Source organism: Pithys albifrons, chromosome 2 (assembly GCF_047495875.1).
Source record: "Pithys albifrons albifrons isolate INPA30051 chromosome 2, PitAlb_v1, whole genome shotgun sequence".
Classification (NCBI taxonomy): domain Eukaryota; kingdom Metazoa; phylum Chordata; class Aves; order Passeriformes; family Thamnophilidae; genus Pithys; species Pithys albifrons.
Window position 1 is genome coordinate 30,261,046 of NC_092459.1, and position 12,460 is coordinate 30,273,505.

The 12,460-nt window shown below is 39.3% G+C and overlaps 1 protein-coding gene across 5 annotated transcripts in view; it reads right to left on the reverse strand.

Moving 5' to 3' along the window:
* The window catches only part of FILIP1 (filamin A interacting protein 1), a 105,837-nt gene that overhangs the window by 29,695 nt on the left and 63,682 nt on the right, over positions 1-12,460 (reverse strand). The gene's annotated exons all lie outside the window — the stretch shown is intronic.

The window sequence follows — 12,460 nt, forward strand, 5'->3', positions numbered from 1 at the left end:
AAAGTCAGAAATTATTCTGTGCATCTGGTACAGTTGTCTGCTATAGAGGAGAGTAACAGGGAAGCAAAAGATGGAATTGGTTTAACAATTTAATGATGTGCTAATAGACTACACATTTTTCTGATAAGTTGCTCTCTTCAAAAATTTCCTAAACTCTGCACAACAATAGATTCCTCTCGTGGATCTTAGAGACTTGTAACAAAATGGTTGCCTGATTATAAAATTTTCTTTAAAGAGAGCTTTGTAACATTTCCAGCAGACTGCCCTGCTCTGTGTTTTCTCTTCATTTTCAGTGCAGAAACACATGTAACATTTATAGTGAAGGCAGAGAGCTTGCAACTCTCCAAGTTCTGTAGCATGTTACTAAAAGCCCAAATATTTCTGTTTGTGCAAAGCAAACCTTTTCCTTTTTTGTGTTTACTTATATATATGCAAAGGTACACTGTGTTCTTGCCAGACTTGGGGTTTTTTGTTCAAAAAACCTTCAAAGCAGTGAAAATCTTCCATCATTGTTTTGTTTTCTTCCCTTCTTTTGGTAAGTCAAACTCATTTTTTAAATCAGACCTGACCTCCACTCTCTACTTAGACAGTTGCCTACTCTGAATGCAACAGATACAAATTGATTCAGTGGCATCTTGATGGAAGGTGAACATTTTGAACACTGAGGGAGAGAAGAGGCTGATTTTAATTTTCTGTGGAAGATACAGTAAACAAGGTGATCCATTTAGCCTTTTGGAGAGAAAAAAGTAATGAAGATAGATGCAGTAAATACTTTAAACATGAGTTTGTAGGAAAAGCCTGAGAAAAAGACTTCAAGTTGGACTCTGCGCTGTTGTATCTCAGGCAATACATTTTATATAGCATACATCATGCACATTAAAAACTTCATTTGGTGAGCTGCACTGACAACTGGCTTTGTTCACCTTTGTACTTATTTAAAACAGGTTGTTCCATTGCAGCTGTTAAAGAAATTGTGTGTACATACACACACCAACATACATTTGCACACAGGCTTTTTTATTACTCTTCAGGTCTTTCTAAATAAGTCATGCTGCCTAGGTTTTAAATTATTTTTCTCTTTGCAGCATGAAAATTGCCCTATGTTAGGATCTGCTGCCTTTTAGGGAAGCATGATTCAAAAGTTTAACAAAAGTATTTCTGTTTGTTTTGTTTTGTTTTGTTTTTTCCTGTTGCATTCCCTTCTCCCCTTCCTTTTGTTTTTTTTTTCCTTTCTTAACGTTTGTGTGTATCCTTCTCATAGCTGAGAAAGCTCAGCATCTCCAACACTGGTGCAAATCCCTTAAGTAAAAGTGATTGCAGCTGAAGCAGGACCCATCTAGGTCAAGGTTATGCTTTCATGGTATGATTTGATCACTATTTTGTGAATAAGCACCAATAGTTTCATAGAAACCTGCTGTGACCCTTTGACCAAAGCATTTTGGGAGCCAGGGGAAGAGGTGTCTTAGACCTCAGGGAAGTGCACATGGCAGGATGGTTCCTTGCTGCCCTCTGTGGACCTGCCATTGTTAGTGTCGTCTGCTTCACCTACCTGTGCTCCAGTACCCCACTAATGCTGTCTTTACCTGCTCTGGGCTCCACCCTTGTTTTTCTGAATTACAGACTTTTGATGTGTGAGATGCTCATGTGGAAAAAACAGAGGAGTGAGCTTGAGTCTTTGAAAGCAGGGAGAACCATGTCGGTTCTCAGTTTATGTGGATAGAATTAGTCTGTAGGGAGTGTCTTGGCCTTTTCTGCTCAAGCTGAGTCTGGTATTTGAAATTAAGCCTGACTGATTTTCACCTTTGTGTTGCTTTTGTTCTGTTGGCCTAAACTCTCTGCTATTCCTCATCCTTTACCTTCCAGGCCCATCAGTTCAGATCTTGCCGTGTTGGTCTAACGCCTGCTGACCTTTCCTGGACTTCCTTCTCCTTTGTCCTTCTTCTCACTGACCCTCTTCAAAATGGATTGAAAGGCACCTGAGTCCTACACCTAAAACTAAAGTTTGTTCACCTCACTGCTTCCCATTTGACACTGAATAAAACAAGTGGTCAAGAAAAATGAGAGAAAACAGACTCCAAAGAATTGCTGCTTCATTTTAGCATCAAACAACTCAAGTGATGGTGTCTGGAGTCATCATGAGAGGGTCCCAAATATAGGAAAGTGTACCAAAAAAAAAGCAGTGAAGATGTTTAAAATCTGGATTTAGGAAATATCATTCATATCATTGCATGCACTGGGCTAGTCAAGCATGGAAAACTCACACAGCTGTACAACAGCAATGTAGCTTGAGAGCAAGTAACTGCTCAGGGGTATTCAATACATAACCTCATCTCTGTCAATGCAGGGTCTCAGACATTTTTAGAAGTACAAGTTGTGTGTGCATTTGCTTATATCATATTTGGCCACCTCAGTCACAACTTAACATAAGAGTAGAACAATACACACCTATAAAAGTGGAGAAAAATAAATAATGTTATGAAGATTCCTTCATGATTTTTAAACATGACTTCTTGTGAGTGCCATATTCAGTGACTTAGCAAAGAATGAATACCCAGTAAATATTTCAAATGCTATGGAAGAGCACTCAGCAGCTGCTTTTTTGCACTAAAGAGGGACTGATAGATTTTAATAACATCAGCACTGAGTAATCCCTGGCTGTCACACCATATGCTAATATGCCCTGTCTCAACACTCAGTCTGAAAGGCTATGAAAGTATTTCCATCAATTTTCATGATGGGACCCTGAGCTGTTGTCCTGAACACAAAAGACCACACACCTGCCTACCATATCCACCTCACAACCCCATCTTTGCTTGTGCTTTTTGCCCATGTGTTCTGGAGGTGCAGTGTAAGTGAACACCTATCCCCCACCAGAAAAAGAACAAAAACCCAATCCCATCATAACTGTGAAAAAAACCACCAAATAAAACCCCCCTGCACCTACATAGAGCTTTTTGACTACCACATAACTATTCACAACAGCTCATGCAATTCTTACGTTTGCTGATGGCATTAATTTGTGTCTATTGAGAGACAATCATAGAACAGTTTGTCCCCACTGCACCCCTCCCCAGACCTCACACAGGGGCTAGACTTGCCCAAGGTTTGAGACTGCTATTTTAACCTTCTGCTTCTAGTTGCTTAGAGCAGGATCCTAAAAAGACTCTCACGGATATCTGGAGTGCAATCGATGAAGAATTTTAAAAGGAAAGGAGAAAACAAACAAACAAACAAAAAAAACCCCCACAAACCAAAATGAAAAACGACTAATGCGCGTATAAATTTGAATATTCACAGGCAGTGGATTTTTGTGCAGATCTGTATTTTGCTTGTCCAAATTTGCTGTTGTACATCATTGGTAGTCCCATCATCTTGCCTGAGCCATTCTTCTCCTGAGACTATTTGGGCCTTATGAAATACTTGTCTTTAAAAGCAAGGGCCTTGTTCTGAGGACAAGAGACATGGGCTGACCACAGCCATCACACAATGATGGGGGCCTTAGGTGTTTCCATTCAAAGAAAGACTTAACAAGGGACATGACTCTTGCACCACCACTCCTGTATTATTTGCTCCAGGAGTGGCATATCTGGTTTTGTTTCTCTCCTCAGTCTGAAATAATTCTAGATTGCACTACCCCTTTCCAAGGAGATGTCCTGACCTTCAGCCTGTTGGGTGTTTGAATGGTGAAAAAAGGACAGGGAAAATTCAAGTTACAAGATGGAGAGCAAGCAAGGAGAAACTGGACCAGTTTCATACATTAAATGTGAATTAGAAGGTGCTTTGCTTGCTTCTGCCATAAAATTTCTTTCTACCATGTCTGTGTTGCCCTCTGAATAACTGCAGGGCTTGTCCAACCTAGCCCTGTTGTTCTCTAATCAGATATTTGGTCCTTGTTGACTTCCACTGTGCATCCCCACTTACAAATCACTATTACTTTTAAATATCTTATAGTGACATAGGTGCAAATGATGCCACATGTACAAAGAAGCAAAAGCTTACAGCCTCCTTTGTAGAATCAATTAGCAATACTGACTAAAAAAAATCAAAATACAAGGGCATAATTTGTCTGTAGAAATTATGAAAAAAAATTGTTGTTGTTGTTAATGTTTGTTTTAATGTTGTTTTCATCATTAATATTATTACTACTACTATTATTACTATTATGAACCAAAATGTATATAGAAGTCATATAAAAGTATAATCTTACAGGAAATATGTATTGTTGATAAGTTAATTTTCTGGAGAGCAAATTCATATGCAGAAGCTATAACTCCACTCAAGAAACTGCTGCATGTAATACATTTAAATATGCATGTATAGATTTCTACAGGTACATGCATACCTACATTTAACAGTTCCTACTCTAATTCCCATTAATCCCATTAATCAAGAATTGCTCTACTGACTTCAAAGGAGTTGCAACAATGCTAGCTTTGTGCTCATAAAATGCAGCATCAGGATGGCATGTTTACAGATTAATTATGTCCTAAGACCTGAAGAAGCTGGATGTAGACAGCTTGCTGTGCTAATGATGGGCACAAGGCAATAGTGCTTGCCACTGAAAGCAAGTTGGACCAACAGCACTTAGTCTGTCAGGTAAGGACATGAGCCAGTCAAACCAGGACAGACTCTTCTCTATTGTGGATTAGCCATGCCCCCATCACATGAGCTATGCAACAACTGCAAGCTACGGTGCCCTGTCCTCCATACCACCCACCTGCCTTTCACCTGTATGGACACTGTACTTCCCCTACTGTTTTTGCAAACCAGGGCTGTATTCGAGCCAGTAATTTTCAAAGTGAAAAAATGTTGAAAGCTATGCATAATTTTCAAACAAGTTAAGTCATCTAGGAAAAGACTGACATATAAATGATGAAAGAGAATACATCTATCCCTTTCCAGTTCCTCTGAAAATAAACTCTTTAAACAGAACTCAACAGGAACTTTCATTCTGTGATATATATACTTGTCACCAGAGATACTTTTTCAGCTATGACATAATTGCTATCATCAGAAAAATATGGCTGTCATTCTGCTATAATTTAGCTTCATTTTCTGCTCATTTCTTTATCTTTTCTCATTAGGGCATTACATTCTTTGCTACATTACTATTAATCAATCCCTAACATAAGCAGTTGAATAACAGCTTTGTTAGTAATTGATTTTTCAGTTTCAGAGCTGAAGCAAAGATTCAATAAGTATCAAGAAAAAAAAAAGGCTTTTTTTCTCTCTCTCATTCCAGTGAAAAAAGTGTTTCTTGTAGATTTCTGTGATTTCAGTGAAGTATTTCTTATCTCAAATCAGTAATTTCATTTCTGTCTTTGTCATTTTAAGAAAAGCAACAGATGGAGAGGACCACATCTCGGCACAATTCACCAAATGAAGAAGTGAAAAATCCTCACTTTTTCAGAAGATGAATTGACCTGCCTAGACTAGTGAATTCCTGTATCTGGGGGAATTTGAATACCCAGACACTGATTTACAAGATTTTTACCTCTTTGATGAAAAGAACTCAAAATTATGTAAATGACTTGCAAACATAGAACAATTTTGCCCAGGAAGAATGGGAACAGACACCCCAAGGGACCAGTGATGTGACCAGGAGAGCCTCCTCAAGGAGCTGGATTCACATCCTAACAGGTTGACTGAAGGACTGAAAATTTCCCATGATCCAGGTGAATGACATAATCACAGGGTTATTTGATACAGTTTTTTGACTAGCTAGCCTTGTGAATTAGGCCACCAGATTTTCTTTGTTCACATTTATAATAATCTTACAGCCTAAATGGCATGTTTTAATGAGTTTTTTAAAAGTTAGTTGAAACACTAACTATGGCATCACAATATTATAATCAGGTACCTACTCAGGTACTTTGTGGTGAATTATACATTTTGCATTTCCTTCCCCCCCCCTCACATTTGCACAGGCCTTGGCAAATTTCACAAGAATGCTTTGTTTGGATATGTGCAACCCCTGGATTTTTCACATATAAGCCTTAAAAAGAAATGAAAACTGAAATGATACAAATATAAAACTTATTGTTATTCTTCACCACTGCTGAAGATACTGCAGGAATTAGAAGGGATGTACAACTTTTGAGGACAGAAGGTGGAAAAAGCACTACATCTGTTTAGGGTTAGGAAAGCTTCTCTGTAGGCTCAGTGAGTCAGAATAACTCTCCCTAGTCAGGTGATATTTTGAGGTTCTTCACACAACTTAGTGAAAATTATTGGACCATATTAAACAGGTTTAGAATATTAGTAGGGCATTAATCTAAGTAGTAGGTCATGTACTTCACTAATTAGCCAGTACATCTCTGCACAGGTAAACGTTTATTTAAACATAAAGCCAATAGCCAACATGTGCAAGCTGGAGTGCCTATTATCATATATTTGTACTTGTAAATAATTGGCATCTACCTAAATTTTTTAGAAATACACTGAAACCTGGCACTTCAACTGAAACCTGTTCCTAATCTTTCTGAATGAGGAAGCAATTTTCCCTACATGACCCTGATTCAATTCGTGTTTTCTTTGCCTAAAAAAATGACAACTTAGAAAGATGGCCTCTGTAGAGCTGTGAACTGATATTTATTTCAGTAGTTTAATAACTCTGAAACATGCCAAAGACCCCTTAAATGTTAAAATTGTTACCTATTGCACCCTGGACAGAGTTTGAGTTCGTGAGTGGATTTTGAAAGAAGTAATTTTTCCCCCTGTCTGACCCTGGGAGCATTTGAATCGATGATTTTAGCAAGCAAAGTTTTGGAATAATGAACTACATATAGTTTTGTATAATAATTCTCTTTCAAGGGCTGTGAAGCTGATGCCTACTTAGAAAAAATTTTGGAAGAATAGCTGAAACAACACATGATGCCATTTTATATAATCGCAGAAGTGACTGAAAGACTGGACAGTTTTGAGGACTATCCAAGTGTAAAGAGATGGATTTGGATTAGTCCCAGCTCACATTGTGTAAGACTTGCAATAGTTTCATATTGTTTCTCCACAGTCAGATGTGGCTGTTTGTTCTCTCATATTTAAATTACCTTTGGAGCTATTTTGTTGGAACTTGGGACTAAATTCATCAGTTAAAAACATAAACTTTGAACTGTCACTGCCTTGCAGTCAGCTAGAGCAGTAAAACAGGACCTGCAAAATGGATGACCTTCAGCTTTACTTAACTGTGCAGAAATTGTATTTGTCATTGCTGGGGTTTTTAATTTATTTATTTTAATAGACTACCACACAGTTTGTGATCTGTGATCCTGTGAATATACTACACTTACAGACAATAGCCTGCATTTCCAAACCGTACAGATAGCATGTCAGCTTAAAAAAAAAGAATAACAAACGTACTGCTGCCCTTGTATTCTAAATTATAAGATTAAAAGTTTAGTGATGCACTTCCTGAAAAGTAGACAGAGAGTGACTCAGTGCTCTACTACAGCCAGTAGTAATGTGCAGTCAGATGAGTCACTACTGTAGGCAATGGTGAATTCCCACAGTCCCACTGGGCTGGCTTTTCCAGGACACAGAAACTATCACTATATGAGAAAAAAGCCAGAGTACCAATATGGCTAAGAAATCTTGGGGAAAAAAAAAAAAGAGAGAGTAAAAATATTTTTGTAAAGTAATTTAACTTTCAGGCTTTAAAGGAATCACCAACAGATTATACAGTTACAGGTTAAAATCTGTGTTACATGTTTGGACTTTACATCTCACCCCAATATCTCTGTATGGGGCTATTCTTACCACAGTGATTTCTTAGTCTGAACACCATATTTTTATCTTGATTGTTCTCTAAATGAGTAACTGACTGGTGGATACTCTGCCCCACTGTCTTCCTACCAACTTCTTTATTTTACAGTCTTCATAAAAATAATGAGAAAATACAAACAGGGAAGGTAACACACGCAAAGTCTCCAAACTGTATTACACTCCGGGGCAGTTAAATGCCTCCCTGACATCCGATCCCATCAGATCTCAGAAGCTAAGCAGGGTCAGCCCCGGAATAGTACTTGGATGGGAGACCTCCTGGGAAATGCCGGGTGCTGTAGGTTCTAGTCCTGAGGACTTCACTGGCACTGTCCAAGCTCGCTTGGCTGTGGCAGATGAACCTCAGGACTTAAACGGTGGGGCCAGTTCTGCGCACGCTGAGCCTCACCTAAAATCCACTGCGCAGGCTCGAAGGGCACACCCATGTGGGGAGAGCCCTTCCCAAATCTTCGTTCGCGAAGTTTGGCCATACATTACACTCCAGCCTTTGCAGTTGCTTAGGTCCAAATAGGAAAGAAAAGGCAAGCACTTCCCGATGAAAGACTTGGTGCTGCCGTCTTGTGGGTAAAGGAAGAAGGGGAAGTTTGTTAATAAAAGCAGAAATGCATAAAAGGAAGAGAAGGATTTTAAAAACTTGTTAACATCAACACTCCCATTTTTGTTTCAAGATGGCTGTGTTCTTTATTGCTCTCAGATCAGTTTCCTTTGCAGGTGATGCGGGCCCAGAATTACATCACCAGCAGAGCAGCCAAAAGCATCTTGGTGCCAGGATGACCGAAGCTGAGAGGAATGTATTATCACAGACCTCCGAGGGACTTGCCAGTGCATTCCTTGCTGGGGGTGCTGCGATAGGGGAGGCAAAGAGACAATTTTACGTGAAGACTGAAAGGGAACTTTGTGGAGGAAAGATCTGGGGTCACAGTCTTGCTGTCTCCTCTAAGCAGATCTAATTATGGCCCTGTACTTCAAAAAGAGGGTTTAACTAAAACCAGATTTAGCAGAGCAATGCTTAGGAAGTACAGACTGAATCCTCGGCCATGCCTTTGAGGAAAACATGAAATGCTTCAGTGCACTGGGAACACTGTCACTGTGGTTGTAAAGAATAATTTGAAGCAGTGAGGAAAGCAAGAGCAAATTTAAAATCCTCATCACTTCAATGAAATCTTAGAATGAAATATGGCTAAACATAATATCAATGCCTTAGGACAGACAACACTTAGATACTGGGTGTATATTTACTGACACCTTGTGTGTTGGGGTGACAGAGTCTCAGAAGTCTCATGGATCGTGGTGGAAATTATCAAATTATTCGCAAAGCAGTCACATAGATCCCCCATGACAGAACTCTAACAAAGACTTTCTGCCACATGACACCCTCTATTTGGCAACCCACATCCCGTGCTTATAAAAGAAACTCCCTACTCCCTCCCCCCAGCCCCCATTTTTGAAGGCTTTCAGACTATTTCTTCAATCAGTCCTCACAGCAAGGCAGTGGTCCTCACAGCAAGTCTGTTTCTGAACCCTTAAAATCAATGGGAGCTTCCCAGTACTTTTAATAGCAGCAAAATGTGCTGTCAACAAACGGGGTTAAAAGAAGGGTACAAGACAAATTGTTCAGAGATTAGCACCTCTAAAAATGGCAGCATTTTAAACCTCATCTCATAGGTCAATCGAGATGTCAAAGAAGTGCTAAGATTACACAGAGCTCTACCCTTTTCCGCCAGAAGAAAAAGCCCTGCTGATCAAATTAAAAAGTTTATAATTGATCCTGAAGTTCCACACCCACCCCCCCATCCCAGTTGCCTAAAGGGGAAGGCAGGAGGGCTGGGACTAGGCAGAACAGAGAATAACCAAATACGATTTCATGTTAAGCCTGCTTTGCACAAGAATTTTTGGAGTAGGGAAGTACCAATAGCTGGTTTAGCCACAGCCATCTGAACCCAAACTCAGGTTACCAGCACTTGGAAAGCTAATTTTATCCCTGAGGCTGCTGCTGCCTGGTCAGGTGTCAACTGCAGGCCACATTGTCAGTGCAGTTCTGACCAGACCCCTCATCCTCCATCTGTCAGACCAGGGACTCCCTATGCCATCATCTGCTACCCAAGGTCTGAGGGGGCCTGAGGGCCTCCAGCTCTTCTCCACAGTCCTCAGCCTCTTCAGGAGGCTCCAGGAAGATGTCTGGTTTTGCATTCCTGGGGATAGGAGGTGCCCAAGGACAACCTAAGGTTACAGGAACAGCAGCTGAGGTGGGCACACATTGAAAAGGGAAGTTTGGTCACATAGAAAAATAGAAATTACTGTCTGTAATTTTCAAACATAATTAGATATTATTATAGCATACTATAGGGAAATTTGCAAAGCACTTCAGCCACCATGTCTGTAGAAGCACCTTCCACTAAAATACCATATTTCTTTCATCTCTATCTGGCAAACGGTTGTCACTACACTTTTCCTGTAACGTGCCAACCTTTTCCACAATCTTTCTTCAGGTGATTTGCCCTTGGTCTTGCAGAGCCAATACCAACAGTCAGGCCCTCCAGCTTTCTCCCTTGACCCCCCCCCCAGCTGCCCACATGTTTAATATCCCCATGTACAATTTTCACTTTCTTATACTTTTCATGCATAATAATTCTTGACAAATCGTGTTTTCCTGTTACTTGCTTCCTGTGCGAGGCTGACCTAATAATTAGTCCCTCACAGGAACAGTTTGCTTTCATATCATGTTGTTGTAGATGGATTAGAGATAACGTATGAAAGTGTATGTAAAAACATTTTCCAAAGTAAATACATTGAGTGCTAGACATACATTAGAACTGAAGCATATTTCTGCTCTTAGAGAATTCCACTTTTTCCTTTGTTCAAACATTCACAAGACAGCAAAAGCAGATGTGGCCTGCAAAAGTTGATGTGAACAATGGTTAGGAAAGGTGGATAAAATACTGTGAGGATAGAAATAACTGAAATTACTTAGATCCAGGACAGAAATTATTACTGCTCTCACTGTAGCAGACTGCTGTCCATCCCACAGCACTGTTCTTCCTCCAGCTCACCCTGTCTCATTAACATTATAACTGCGAGTGCAGCAGAGTGGCTGATGGGCAAAGTTCACTTCTGTGTCCCTTTTCATTTTCATGGAGACTACAAGTCTGTTCAGCCCTTAATAAAATAACCCTCAAAGCACCACAGTAAAATGAATTATATACATAGTGGTACTTATAAAACAAGAATGTCTATGCAGGATCTTGACAAATGCCTTTGGGCAGGTCAGTTCTATGTCCCAGTATGCAGATTAGGAATGAGTTTCTTGTATGTTTTAACCTATTGTAACTTAATCTTCCCACTTCAAACTCTTTCTTTTTGACAAAATCTATTGTCACTTTGTGGCTTTCCTAAGAATTTGTCCCATCACTCTCTCTTTCTTCATGAATACAGCCCTCAAACAGTACTACTTCTAGTTTTTAATACTTACAATGATAGGCAGCCTCAGTTTCCTGTGCACTCAGCAAACAAAAGTGATCTGTTGAGATCTTTTAAGACTATATGCTAGTGAGGGGTTTCCAGCCCATCCTGATTTTGCTGATCTGCTCTGTAAATGACATGGGAGGAGGACCCTGAAGAGGGAAGGACGTGAGTCTTGGTTTTCTATGTTTAGCTAAATGCGATGTTCTCTCTACTTGGTCGCTATTAACTTGAAATGAATTTTCTCACTAGTGCCATAGACGAACAAAGTGGATTAAATAGCAAACATTAGGTTTCTGGTGTTACTCAACATAAATCAAAAGGTCTTCAGCACTGCAATTATTCCTCTACAGCCACCAGCACAGAGGCACTGGTGACTAAAGCCAGCAGGTTTAATTGCTTTTAAAGGTCTGGTTTCAAGAGAAATCCATATTCAAATTCTCCTTTTTTTTATTGCTGTTTTTCCAAAAATTGTAAAATATAGAAAACCTGAAGCTTGAAAGAGCAGAAGGGGTAAGAGAAAATGCCAACAGAGATGGGACTTGATATCTCAGCAGTATTAATGTAAGACAAAAATCTTTTTAATCACTTCATTGAAGGAAGTCAGTTCAAACCAGGTTATATCTTAGACTATTTAGTGGTCTTCATGAATTGAGAGGGTATAATAAGAAGGCAACAATTGCCAAATTAATGTTAATATAAAATTTAAAGTTGAATGTAAATGATACTTTAATATCACTTTTGCTCTTGTAGTATTTTAGTGGCTGCATGTTCATACATACGTGGATGTTCAGCATATAAAGAAAACAGCATCTCTGAGAATCAGATGTGAAATTGCTCTTTACTTGGAAATACAGCACATTTTTTATTTTCTATTATGAGAATCAAATTGCTAAGATACAGAAGCATTTTTGTGCTTTAAAGTTTGCCAATAAATTCAGGAAAATACAGACAGAAAAGACACCTATTAAACCAGGAAATATGGTCATTGTAGCTCATGTGCCACCTACTCAAAGCTGGCGCTGAACTGAGCTCAGGAAATACACTAAACAATTTTGCTCCTGGCTTTTTGCAAATGTCTGCCCCAAGCCTGTGGTTTCCTCAAAAGCATTTCTTCTTTGAACTTGCCTTAAATATTTTTCTCAGAGCTTTCTTTTTTTTTCTTTAAGGAAATAAGGAAAAGAAATATAACATCATGGATTGATTTCAAGCAACTTGGTAC